Below are 12,500 nucleotides of genomic sequence, written 5' to 3' on the forward strand. Positions count from 1 at the left end.
TGTGATTAAGCTCATCCTCCACTCTTTTATCTCTCCACATTCATAAAGATCTGTCCACACACACACACACACACACACACACACACACACACACACACACACACACACACACACACACACACACACACACACAACCTCCCAGCATTATCATTTTATGTTGACACATATCCTGTTTTTTTCCCGCGCTCCCTACTGTAATCCTCTGCCTTCTCACTCTCCTCTCACTGTGTTTTGTGGTTTCGTGGTATTCTACTCTCCTCATTAACACTTTTTTTTTTCTGAGCTACACGTGTCGTTCCCGAAAGAGTAGTAGTACTAGTAGTAGTAGTAGTAGTAGTAGTAGTAGTGAATGAAGGGGCATGTATTAAGTTATGTATGATGGGAAAGAAAGTCGTATACAGTGACGTAGAGTGAATGAAAATAACAATTTTTGTTATCAATATTTCTAAAACCAGCGTGTAAATGTTTTCACGTGTTTTGATTGTTTATCTACCCCTTGCTCCTCTCTCTCTCTCTCTCTCTCTCTCTCTCTCTCTCTCTCTCTCTCTCTCTCTCTCTCTCTCTCTCTCTCTCCTGTCCTCGTTCCCTTCGCCCACCTGCACCGGTGCCCAGGTGTAAACAATTAGTAACAGGTGGGTTGCTTTTCCGGTCACCTCGAGGCTCTTATCGTGAGAGAGAGAGAGAGAGAGAGAGAGAGAGAGAGAGAGTGAGAGTGGGTGTGGGCGACGGGTGTTTGCCTGGGCTGGGGGCGTGGGTGGCGCAGGGGTGTGATGTGTTTCGGTCTTGTTATATAGACACGGGCGTGGCGGTGGGCGGGGTGGGCGACGGGCACGATGGGGGGGAGGGTGGACTATGGGCGTCCTCGGAAGTCCGGCCACCCACGTCCCTCCGCCCATCTGACGTCATTCTGGGACATTGGACTCGGAATCTCTCTCTCTCTCTCTCTCTCTCTCTCTCTCTCTCTCTCTCTCTCTCTCTCTCTCCAGTCACTTGTTTTCGAGATTTCCCCGCTTAAAATTTTGTTCTTGTGTTTGTTCAGGTTTGTTTACGACTCGAGGATTTCACTTTCAAGATGAGATTTATTTGTTTACTTTGTTATTTCGTAGCAAATGATATTGAAGTCGATAATGGTAATAATGATAACACTGACAATAATAATAATAATAATAATAATAATAATAATAGTAATAGTGATAATAATAATTCAGACAACGAGGAGGAGATAAAGAGAAACAGAGGTGCAGGGAAATGAGTTTTTTTATAGTTTCGCTGATGCTTCTTCAGGGGAATTGAAAAAGCATCAGCGAAACGAGTCGGGAATAAACTCACCTCCCTGCACCTCTGTTTCTCTTCACCTCCTCCTCTAATAATAATGATAACAATAATGATGATAATACTAATAGTGATGATGATGATAATAATAATAATAATAATAATAATAATAATAATAAACAGTAATGATAATAATAATAATGATAATGTACTGTGGTAAGGAATTTTTTTTTTTTGTTTAATGTGTGTGTGTGTGTGTGTGTGTGTGTGTGTGTGTGTGTGTGTGTGTGTGTGTGTGACAGTGACAGGCAGGTATGAAACTGCGGGCCGAGTGTGGTGTGCCTCGGGAATCTGTGGGGTCCCAGGTGACTCTCTGGCGACATGGCATGGAGGTGTGACCTGTCATCGCTAGGCTGGTGTCCCCCTGGGATGTGACCACCGTGAGAAGATGCTCTCTCTCTCTCTCTCTCTCTCTCTCTCTCTCTCTCTCTCTCTCTCTCTCTCTCTCTCTCTCTCTCTCTCTTCTAATTGTATTGATAGTGAAATTATACATAAAATAATGATGGTAATAATAATAATAATAATAATAATAATAATAATAATAATAATAATAATAATGGTGATAAAAGTATTAGTTGTGGTGGTGGTGGTGGTAGTGGTAGTGGTGGTGGTGGTGGTGGTGCTAGTGATAGTAGTGGTGGTGGTGGTGGTGGTGGTAGTGATAGTAGTGGTGGTGGTGGTGGTGGTGCTAGTGATAGTAGTGGTGGTGGTGGTGGTAGTAGTAGTAGTAGTAGTAGTAGTAGTAGTAGTAGTAGTAGTAGTAGTAGTAAAAGTTATAGTAGTAATATTAAAAGTAGTAGTAAAAGAAGTAGTAATATAATGAGAGAGAGAGAGAGAGAGAGAGAGAGAGAGAGAGAGAGAGAGAGAAAGGGGCAGGAATACAACAAAATTCTATACCCCAATGCACGTAAAGGCGTTAATCCCTTTAGTGTGGCTGCCCTCGTGACTCTTAATGCAGGGAGTGGTTCCGTTTGCCAATCAGAGAATAGGTGGATGTGTTTCGTGCGGTTATTGGTCGAGAGAGAGAGAGAGAGAGAGAGAGAGAGAGAGAGAGCTTGTTTTTCAGTATAGTGGATCATTCCTCTCCCCTCTTTCTCTGTTTCCCTGTTTCCCCTCTTATTTATCTTTTCTTCCTTCTGTTTCTATCCTATTCTTCTCCTTTCCCTTTCCCTTCCTTTCCTTCATGTGTGCTGGTTTCTCTTCATTTTTCCTCCTTTTCTTCTTTATTCACTCATTTTTATCGTTATTTCTTTCCTTCTCCTTCCTTTCCTTTCATCTATCTTTCTTCTTTACTATTTATTCATCCACTTCTATTCCTTTATCTCTCCCATTTCCCTTCTCCCGTTTCTTGTCCCCTATTCTTCTTTTCCTTCCTCCACTTCCCTCCCTCCCTTCCTTTCCTTTCCCCACTTCCCTCCCTCTCTTCCTTCCCTTCTTGCTCTCCATTCCATATCTTATCTCTTCTACTCTCTTTCTTCGCATTTTTCTCTTCTTTCGTTTTTATTTTCTTTCCTGTTGTTTATTTTTTCTTCTTTTTCATTTCATCTATCATCTTGTTCCTCTCCTTCCTGTTTTCTCCTCCATGCTTTCTACTGGTTACTTTCTCTCCTCTTCCTTTGTTCCTCGCCCAAGTATATCCTATCTGTTTCTCCTTCATTCATTCCCATTCTGTTCTATTCTAATGTTTTGTTCTATTTAGTTATCCTTTATTTTATCAAGTTCATTGTCCTCATGTCCTGAGTTGCTGTCTGTCTAACACTGTAGAGTTCAGATTTATGTTTTTTTTTTTTTGTTATTGTTATTCACTTTGTTTTCGCCTTGATATTTCGTGATATTTTGAGTTTAGGCGTCTCTCTCTCTCTCTCTCTCTCTCTCTCTCTCTCTCTCTCTCTCTCTCTCTCTCTCTCTCTCTCAAAAGCGGCGAGTGTAAAGCGGCGAGTGTAACAGTACCGAACACTTATCTAAGCGCGCGCACACACACACACACACACACACACACACACACACACACACACACACACACACACACACACACACACACACACCTTTACACTGCAACATTCTGATACTTAAATGGTTCTACACCTTCACGAGTTTTCTTTCTCTATTTCCCACAAAAAATAAAACAAAATGAGTCAGCGTCTTTACATGATCTTTAAAAAGTTGCATTTACACTCGTTACTTTCTCTTTATTTCGCTGTTTTTCTCCAGCCTTTCACTGATTTTTTTTGTCGTTTTTTTCTCTCACGGAAACGACTAACGAGGCTCTTGTTTTATCCTTTTTCACAACAACAGATTAAAGCGAGTTAGCCGGTGATAAGTGTGTGTGTGTGTGTGTGTGTGTGTCTGTGTCTGTGTGTGTGTGTGTGTGTGTGTGTGTGTGTGTGTGTGTGTGTGTGTGTGTGTGTGTGTGTGTGTGTGTGTGTGTGTGTGTGTGTGTGTGTGTGTGTGCTCTTGCCCTCCCCTCGTTTGTGTACGCTTCTATCAATTACGAGCTAGATTGCGCATTATGAAACACACACACACACACACACACACACACACACACACACACACACACACACACACAAAGCAACTTAACGAAATTCGCTCCACTACTTCTATAGATTGCGTGGTGGTAACAGTAACAACAACAGCAACAGCAACAACAGCAGTGATATTGTTAACGAGTGGTAATGTCTACTCAACACAACAACTGCGCCTCGGAACACACACACACACACACACACACACACACACACACACACACACACACACACACACACACACACACACAATTTAATCTCCCTCACGATTAAACATGCGACTACTCAACAAACCATCAAACTATCAGAGGCTCACGATAACCACAATCTTGCCTTACCTTATCTCGTGCTGGGGAAAGGGGATGCTAGGGTCCTGGCGCGAGAAGAGGGATCGGATACCACGTTCAGTGCAGCGGCGCGGGAGTGTGTGAGAGCGTCGCCGCGGGAAACGATACTATAAAGCTTGCGCGGAGTGTAGTGAAGGCACCGGCGTCCTGTGTCAGCAGTAAGGACCGAGTGGCCGTCTGACACCGACACCTGTTAGTGTATGGCCCAAAGGAGAAGGGGGGGACGGAGGGAGAGGGTGGAGAGGAAAGAGAGGAGAGTGCCACGTGGGGAGGGTCCAGTGTGACAGATGAGAGAGGATGTGGGGAGTGAGTGAGGTACTTACATACCTAGGTAACAGTATTTGTAATGATAGTAATTATAGAAATGATAATGCTAATAATAATAATAATAATAATAATAATATATAATGATTATAGTAATAATAATAATAATAATAATAATAATATATAATGATTATAGTAATAATAATTAATAATAATAATAATAATAGTAATAGTGTGAGGCAATAGTGAAAGTTAACATTTACATTTTTGACAGGGAAACTCAACAATACGAATAAAAGTAACTTAAGGCTCTTTATTAACTGTGTGTGTTTCACTGTTTGATCTGCTGCAGTCTCTGACGAGACAGCCAGACGTTACCCTACGGAGCGAGCTCAGAGCTCATTATTTCCGAGCTTTGGATAGGCCTGAGACCAGGCACACACCACACACCGGGACAACAAGGTCACAACTCCTCGATTTACATCCCGTACCTACTCACTGCTAGGTGAACAGGGGCTACACGTGAAAGGAGACACATCCAAATATCTCCACCCGGCCGAGGAATCGAACCCTGGTCCTCTGGTTTGTAAAGCCAGCGCTCTAACCACTGAGCTACCGGGCATGTGTGTGTGTGTGTGTGTGTGTGTGTGTGTGTGTCTTCTTCCTTTACGTATCAAAACAGTAATGATAGTGGTATCAACGCTCTGTCTCGTGTCCTATCCTTATTGTGCGTTATCCAAGTGTTACTCTTGTGCCAGCTCGATATCTCTCTGGTTTCCTCTCACTATCGTCTTCGCCAGCTCGCTGCGCTAGATCGCTGCTACTACCTTTCCTGCCCAGAGTCTCACATCTGGCGAAGGCACAAGATTAACTGCTTCCCTTCCAAGCTTTGTGCACGTTCCTTATCTTTTCAATGTTGCTGGTGGTGCGTGCTTGCCTGTGTGTGTATGTGTAATTCACTGTTTGATCTGCTGCAGTCTCTGACGAGACAGCCAGACGTTACCCTACGGAACGAGCTCAGAGCTTATTATTTCCGATCTTCGGATAGGCCTGAGACCAGGCACACACCACACACCGGGACAACAAGGTCACAACTCCACGATTTACATCCCGTACCTACTCACTGCTAGGTGAACAGGGGCTACACGTGAAAGGAGACACACCCAAATATCTCCACCCGGCCGGGGAATTGAACCCCGGTCATCTGGCTTGTGAAGCCAGCGCTCTAACCACTGAGCTACCGGGCCGTGTGTGTGTGTGTGTGTGTGTGTGTGTGTGTGTGTGTGTGTGTGTGTGTGTGTGTGTGTTAGAGAGTTATTACTACTACTACTACTACTACTATCACCTGAAGGTTATTTTGTGTATGAGAGGTAGTTTGCAATTCCCATAAAAAAAAAGTGATTTTCCTCGACATGCACTAAAAAACTAGATTTTTTTCCGTTTTTTTTTTTAGTGAATGATGAGTGATGATAATGCCTAGTAGTAGTAGTAGTAGTAGTAGTAGTGGTAGTAGTAGTAGTAGTAGTAGTAGTAGTAGTAGTAGTAATGGTAGTAATGGTAGTAATATTAGTAGTACTAGTAGTAGTAGTAGTAGTAATGGTGGCAGTAGAAGTAGTAGTAGTAGTAATGGTGGTAGTAGTAGTAGTAGTAGTAGTAGTAGTAGTAATCATAATTATAAATAATAGGATAACAAAGGGCCACCAGGGCCCATCTAGGTTATCCTGTATCAGTCGCACAGCGACCTCGTCATCAGTACTTAAAGATACACTTACAAGTACACAATACATTATATACTAATTCTAAATATTTGGCCCATTAACAGGGCTAAGTCCTGCAGCGAATTCCTCTACAATCTGTGATCCCCATACATGGGGATCATGTCTTGTTTAACTATAGTAAATTTCTTATAAAAAACTATCATGCAGCGCTATACATAATTATAAATCTAATAAATTTAAGTGCTTATCTAATCTGTTTTAAACATTGTCAAACTAGTGCTATTTACAACCCTCTCTGGCAATGCATTCCAGAAGTCTACCACCCTATGACTAAAGAAATATTTTCTTATATCTAACCTGCAGCCTTGCTTTCTAATCTTCCTGCCATGATTTCTAGTCCTATTTCCTCCTCTAAGGTAAAGAAAGATCTCACATCTATGTAGTTTGTATCTGAGAACATTTTAAATAACTCTATCATATCCCTCTTATACATCTCCTCTCAAATGAAAACATGTTTAATTCCTTTAATCTATCTCTATACTCCAGGCGCTTTAATGCTGGTATCATCCTAGTTGCTCTTCTCTGAACTGCTTCTAACATGTTGATATCCTGCCTATAATGGGGTGACCAGGCCTGTATGCAATACTCTAAATGGGGCCTAACATAGGAATTATATAAGCTACGCACCACTTCCTTACTTTTATAACTAACATTTCTATTTATAAAACCCAGGATCCTATTTGCCCTATTTCTTGCTTCTAAACATTGCTTTGAAAATTTCATAGTCCTGTCTATCACTACTCCTAAATCCTTTCCTTCCTCTACTGCCTCTAGCCAACATCCCTCCATCTCATAGCTAAAGTTTGTGTTGTCTTTACCTAAATGCATAACCTGACACTTTTAGAATTAAACTCCATCTGCCACCTGTCTGCCCATGCTATCAGCCTGTCCAGGTCTCGTTGTATTCTGTAATTGTCCTTTTCACCCTGTACTGCACATGCTATCTTAGTATCATCTGCAAACTTTGATACTTTGCTACTAATTCCTATATCTAAATCGTTAATGTACACCAAGAAAAGAAGAGGTCCTAGCACTGATCCTTGGGGTACCCCACTAACCACTTCCTTCCACTCAGACATTGCCCCATTTAATACTACTCTCTGTTTCCTATCAGAAAGCCATTCACTAATCCAATCAACTAACCTACCCCTATCCCATGTAGTCTCAATTTGTACACTAGCCTCCTATGCGGTACCTTATCAAACGCCTTGCTAAAATCTAGATATATAACATCTATGCTATTTCCATCATCTAACTCCTTGGTAATATATTCTAAGATATCGAGCAAATTTGTAAGACAGGACCTCCTGATCTAAAGCCATGTTGGGTATCTCTAATTAATCTATTCTCATTTAAATGCTCCCAAATACTACCCTTAATGATTTTCTCTAGTATCTTACATACTATACTAGTTAAACTGATCGGTCTATAATTATTCGCATCATCCTTCCTACCTTTTTAAATATTGGAGTAACATTAGCTAACTTCCAGTCCTGAGGTATCTCAGCAAACCTAAGTGATCTTTCAAAGATTAACTTAAGTGCTTCAGAAATACTGTCTACACCCTCCCTAAGTACTCTGGCATGTAGCTCATCAGGACCACTAGCTTTCCTATCGTCTAGTTCAAGAATAAATTTCCTAATAATTCCCGGTTTTATATCAATATTTTCTAAAGCTCTTAAACTACTCGTCGCACTGTTTGTAACAGGATTTCCTATTCTTTCCTAGTAAATACTGAAGAAAATTGTTCATTCAATAATTCTACTATGTCTTCATTTTGATCCACTACTACACCATCTTTTCTGAGTGGTCCAATCCTATCCTTATTTCTTTTATCACTGACCTTGTAATAACTATATATTTTTTTGGGATCTTTACTCCCAGCTCTAGCTAGTTTTATCTCTGCCTGCCTTTTACTTTTTTTATAACCTTACTCAAATCATCTCTGACCTGTCTGTACCTAATCAAATCTACATCTTCCCCACTTTTCTGCAGCTTTCTATATGCCCTCTTCTTCTCTCTGATCTGTCTACCTATCTCGTGAGTCCACCACAATGGCTTCCTGTTTCTCTGCCTTATATCTTTGTAAAGGATACACTGCATCACTATACCGTTTACTACAACCTTAAAAATATCCCACATCTCCTGTGCAGTTTTATTTCCAAAACTATCTTCCCAGTTTACCTCTCCTAATAACTGACGTAACCTACCATAATTGCCTTTCTGATAGTTTGGGACTCTAGTCTTATTCACTATATTATCCCTAGTAATGGTGGTAGTAGTAGTAGTAGTAGTAGTAGTAGTAGTAGTAGTAGTAATGGTAGTAGTAGTGAATCTCATGCACTTTATATCTCTGCCCGAAATCATGTCAAGTCTGTTCTTCAACTTGCCAAACACTCTTTCATAAATAGGAAATGTCAAAATCTTTCAAACTCAAACTCTCTTCGTGACTTCTGGCATCTAGCCAAAAACATCTCAAATAACTTCACTTCTTCATCTTTCCCTCCTTTATTTCATCCTGATGGCACCACTGCCATCTCTTCTGTCTCTAAAGCTGAACTCTTTTCTCAAACCTTTGCTCACAACTCCACCTTGGACGATTCTGGGCTTGTCCCTCCCTCTCCTCCTCCCTCTGACTATTTCATGTCTACAATCAAAATTCTTCGTAATGATGTTTTCCATGCCCTTGCTGGCCATAAACCATCGGAAGGCTTATGGACCTGATGGGGTCCCTCCTATTGTTCTCAAAAACTGTGCTTCTGTGCTTGCACTTTACCTGGCCAAACTCTTCCAACTTTGTCTATCGACTTCTACCTTTCCTTCCTGCTGGAAGTTCGCCTACATTCAGCCTGTTCCTAAAAAGGGTGACCGTTCTAACCCCTCAAACTACCGTCCTATAGTTTTAATTTCTTGCTTGTCTAAAGTTTTCGAATCTATCCTGAATATGAAGATTCTCAAACATCTGTCACTTCTCAATCTTCTGTCTGATCGCCAGTATGGCTTCCGTCAAGATCGCTCTACTGGTGATCTTCTGGCTTTCCTTACTGAGTCTTGGTCATCCTCTTTTAGAGATTTCGGTGAAACTTTTGCTGTTGCGTTAGACATATCAAAAGCTTTTGATAGAGTCTGGCATAAAGCTTTGATTTCAAAACTGCCCTCCTGTGGCTTCTATCCTTCTTTCTACAACTTTATCTCATGTTTCCTTTCCGACCGCTCTATTGCTGCTGTGGTAGACGGCTACTGTTCTTCTCCTAAACCTATTAATAGTGGTGTTCCTCAGGGTTCTGTCCTGTCACCCACTCTCTTTCTATTATTCATTAATGACCTTCTTAACCAAACTTCTTGCCCTATCCACTCCTACGCTGATGATACCACCCTACATCTTTCCACGTTCTTTCAGAGACGAAACGCCTGACTTCCGATCTTTCTAAAATTTCCGATTGGGGCGGAGAAAATCTAGTAGTTTTCAATGCCTCAAAAAACTCAATTCCTCCATCTATCAACTCGACACAACCTTCCAGACAACTATCCCCTCTTCTTCAATGACACTCAACTGTCTCCCTCTTCCACAATGAATATCCTCGGTCTGTCCTTTGCTCATAATCTTAACTGGAAACTTCACATCTCATCTCTTGCTAAAACAGCTTCTATGAAATTAGGTGTTCTGAGGCGTCTCCGCCAGTTTTTCTCGCCCTCCAACTGCTTACTCTGTATAAGGGCCTTATCCGTCCCTGTATGGAGTACTCTTCGCATGTTTGGGGGTTCCAGTCACACAGCTTTGCTTGATAGGGTGGAATCGAAAGCTCTTCGTCTCATCAACTCCTCTGACTAACTGTCTTCAGTCTCTTTCTCACCGCCGAAATGTTGCATCCCTTTCTATATTTTATCGCTATTTTCATGGTAACTGTTCTACTGATCTTGCTAACTGCATGCCTCCCTCCTCCTGCGGCCACGCTGCACAAGGCTTTCTTCTTCCTCTCATCCCTATTCTGTCCAACTCTCTAATGCAAGAGTTAACCAGTACGCTCAATCATTCATCCCTTTCACTGGTAAACTCTGGAACTCACTCCCTGCATCTGTATTTCCGAATTCCTACAACTTGTCTTCTTTTAAGAGGGAGGTATCGAGGCATTTGCTCCCCTAATTCTGGCTGACGATTTTGGCACTTTTTAAAGTCTTTGGAGAGCCAGCGCTCAAGTGGGCCTTTTTCTAACTTTCTTTTTTTTGCCCTTGGCTGGCCCTCTTCCCTAAGTAAAAAAAAAAAAAAAAAAATAGTAATGGTAGTAGTAGTAGTAGTAATGGTGGTAGTAGTAGTAGTAGTAATGGTAGTAGTAGTAGTAGTAGTAATGGTAGTAGTAGTAGTAGTAGTAAGGAGGAGGAGGAGGAGGAGGAGGAGGAGAAATGTACTATGTCAGGCAAACTTTTATATAGTCAAAAATACTCAGAAAAATAAACCAAAGAAATTTTAGCGTCATTTGAGACTAGCCATCAGTGTGGCCGAGACAGAGCGAGTCTTGGCGAGTGGTGACTGAGTGAGTGAGCGAGTGAGGCGGCAGTAATAATAATAATAATAATGATAATAATAATAATAATAATAATAACTTTATTTCACCCAAGAAGGCATAGTAACGCTTACATAGGTAAAAACGATCCACACACACACACACACACACACACACACACACACACACACACACACACACACACACACACACACACACACACACACTACTATCCCAAGATCGAAATAATGAGCTCTGAGCTCGCTCCGTAGGGTAACGTCTGGCTGTCTCGTCAGAGATGCGGCAGATCAAACAAACAGTGAAACACACCGCGTAGTGTAGTGGTTAGCATGCTCGACTCACAAACGAGAGGCCCGGGTTCGAGTCCCGGTAAGCGGCGAGGCAAATGGGCAAGCCTCTTAATGTGTGGCCCCTGTGTGGCGCCTGTTCACCTAGCAGTAAATAGGTACGGGATGTAACTCGAGGGGTTGTGGCCTCGCTTTCCCGGTGTGTGTTGTGTGTTGATGTGGTTTCAGTCCTACCCGAAGATCGGTCTATGAGCTCTGAGCTCGTTCCGTAATGGGGAAGACTGGCTGGGTGACTATCAGGCGACCGAGGTGAATTACACACACACACACACACACACACACACACACACACACTCCCGGTAGCTCAGTGGTTAGAGCGCTGGCTTCACAAGCCAGAGGACCGGGATTCGATTCCCCGGCCGGGTGGAGATATTTGGGTGTGTCTCCTTTCACGTGTAGCAGTGAGTAGGTACGGGATGTAAATCGAGGAGTTGTGACCTTGTTGTCCCGGTGTGTGGTGTGTGCCTGGTCTCAGGCCTATCCGAAGATCGGAAACAATGAGCTCTGAGCTCGTTCCGTAGGGTAACGTCTGGCTGTCTCGTCAGAGACTGCAGCAGATCAAACAGTGAAGCACACACACACACCGTGTAGTGTAGTGGTTAGCACGCTCGGCTCACAACCGAGAGGGTCTGGTTTCGAATCCCGGGAGCGATGAGGCAAATGGGCAAGCCTCTTAATGTGTAGGGTGTGTTCACCCAGCAGTAAATAGGTACGGGGTGTAACTCGAGGGGTTGTGGCCTTGCTATCTCGGTCCCGGTGTGTGTGTGGAGTGTGTTGGTGGTCTCAGTCCTATCCGGTCAGCATGAACTCTAAGCTCTTTCCGTAGGGAACAGGCTGACTGGGTGACCAGCAGACGACCGTGGTGAATAACACACACACGTACATACGTACAAACATTAGTATACATTACATTTAAATCAGTTAGGTATCTAGACACACTAGAAAAACTTGTTCAGATTCCTAGATGCACACAAACACACACACACAAACCCACATATACCATATGCACATAGATCCACAAAAAAAGTGCAGATTTTTTTTTTTTTATACCATGTGGGCTTTTCACGGGAATTTATGGGCTAAAGGGGACACTTATTAAGGGTACTTCCTATTTCAAAGCCCACCCGCTAGGAAACCGTTGCCCCGAGTGAAGAAGCCCAACCTACACTCAGACCGTAGACAGGATTCGAACCCGTGCGCTTGGAGACCCCTCGGACCCCAAAGCACGCACGGATCCACTGTACCACGGCGGCTTAGCAGTGTCTGTGTGTATCATGCAGGGCAGCTCATCATCAGGGTGTGCCATCAGTAGGTGGAGCCATATCTGGCGCATCACCCCATGGGTGTAGGCACTACTCTGTCTGATGGTGATGACTACAGTTAC

At 42.7% G+C, this 12,500-nt stretch overlaps 1 protein-coding gene and 1 long non-coding RNA gene across 7 annotated transcripts in view; one reads left to right on the top strand and one right to left on the bottom strand.

Moving 5' to 3' along the window:
- The window catches only part of LOC123503310 (chitinase-like protein PB1E7.04c), a 55,756-nt gene extending 51,421 nt beyond the window's left edge, over positions 1-4,335 (bottom strand). For all 4 annotated transcript variants that reach the window (XR_006674406.1, XM_045252983.1, XM_045252981.1 and 1 more), the window contains exon 1: positions 4,196-4,335. The gene's annotated coding sequence lies outside the window, so the exon portion shown is untranslated. The remainder of the gene's footprint in view (positions 1-4,195) is intronic.
- The window catches only part of LOC123503315, a 44,568-nt gene that overhangs the window by 18,450 nt on the left and 13,618 nt on the right, over positions 1-12,500 (top strand). Inside the window, exon 1 of one of the 3 annotated variants that reach the window (XR_006674409.1) lies at positions 4,276-4,362. The exons of 1 other annotated variant lie outside the window; for it this stretch is intronic. This is a non-coding gene — a long non-coding RNA (uncharacterized LOC123503315). Of the gene's footprint in view, positions 1-4,275; positions 4,397-12,500 lie in introns of those variants that run through there. One more of the 3 variants, XR_006674410.1, reaches the window with a different exon arrangement.

The sequence above is a fragment of the Portunus trituberculatus genome, chromosome 13, assembly GCF_017591435.1.
Source record: "Portunus trituberculatus isolate SZX2019 chromosome 13, ASM1759143v1, whole genome shotgun sequence".
Lineage (NCBI taxonomy): Eukaryota > Metazoa > Arthropoda > Malacostraca > Decapoda > Portunidae > Portunus > Portunus trituberculatus.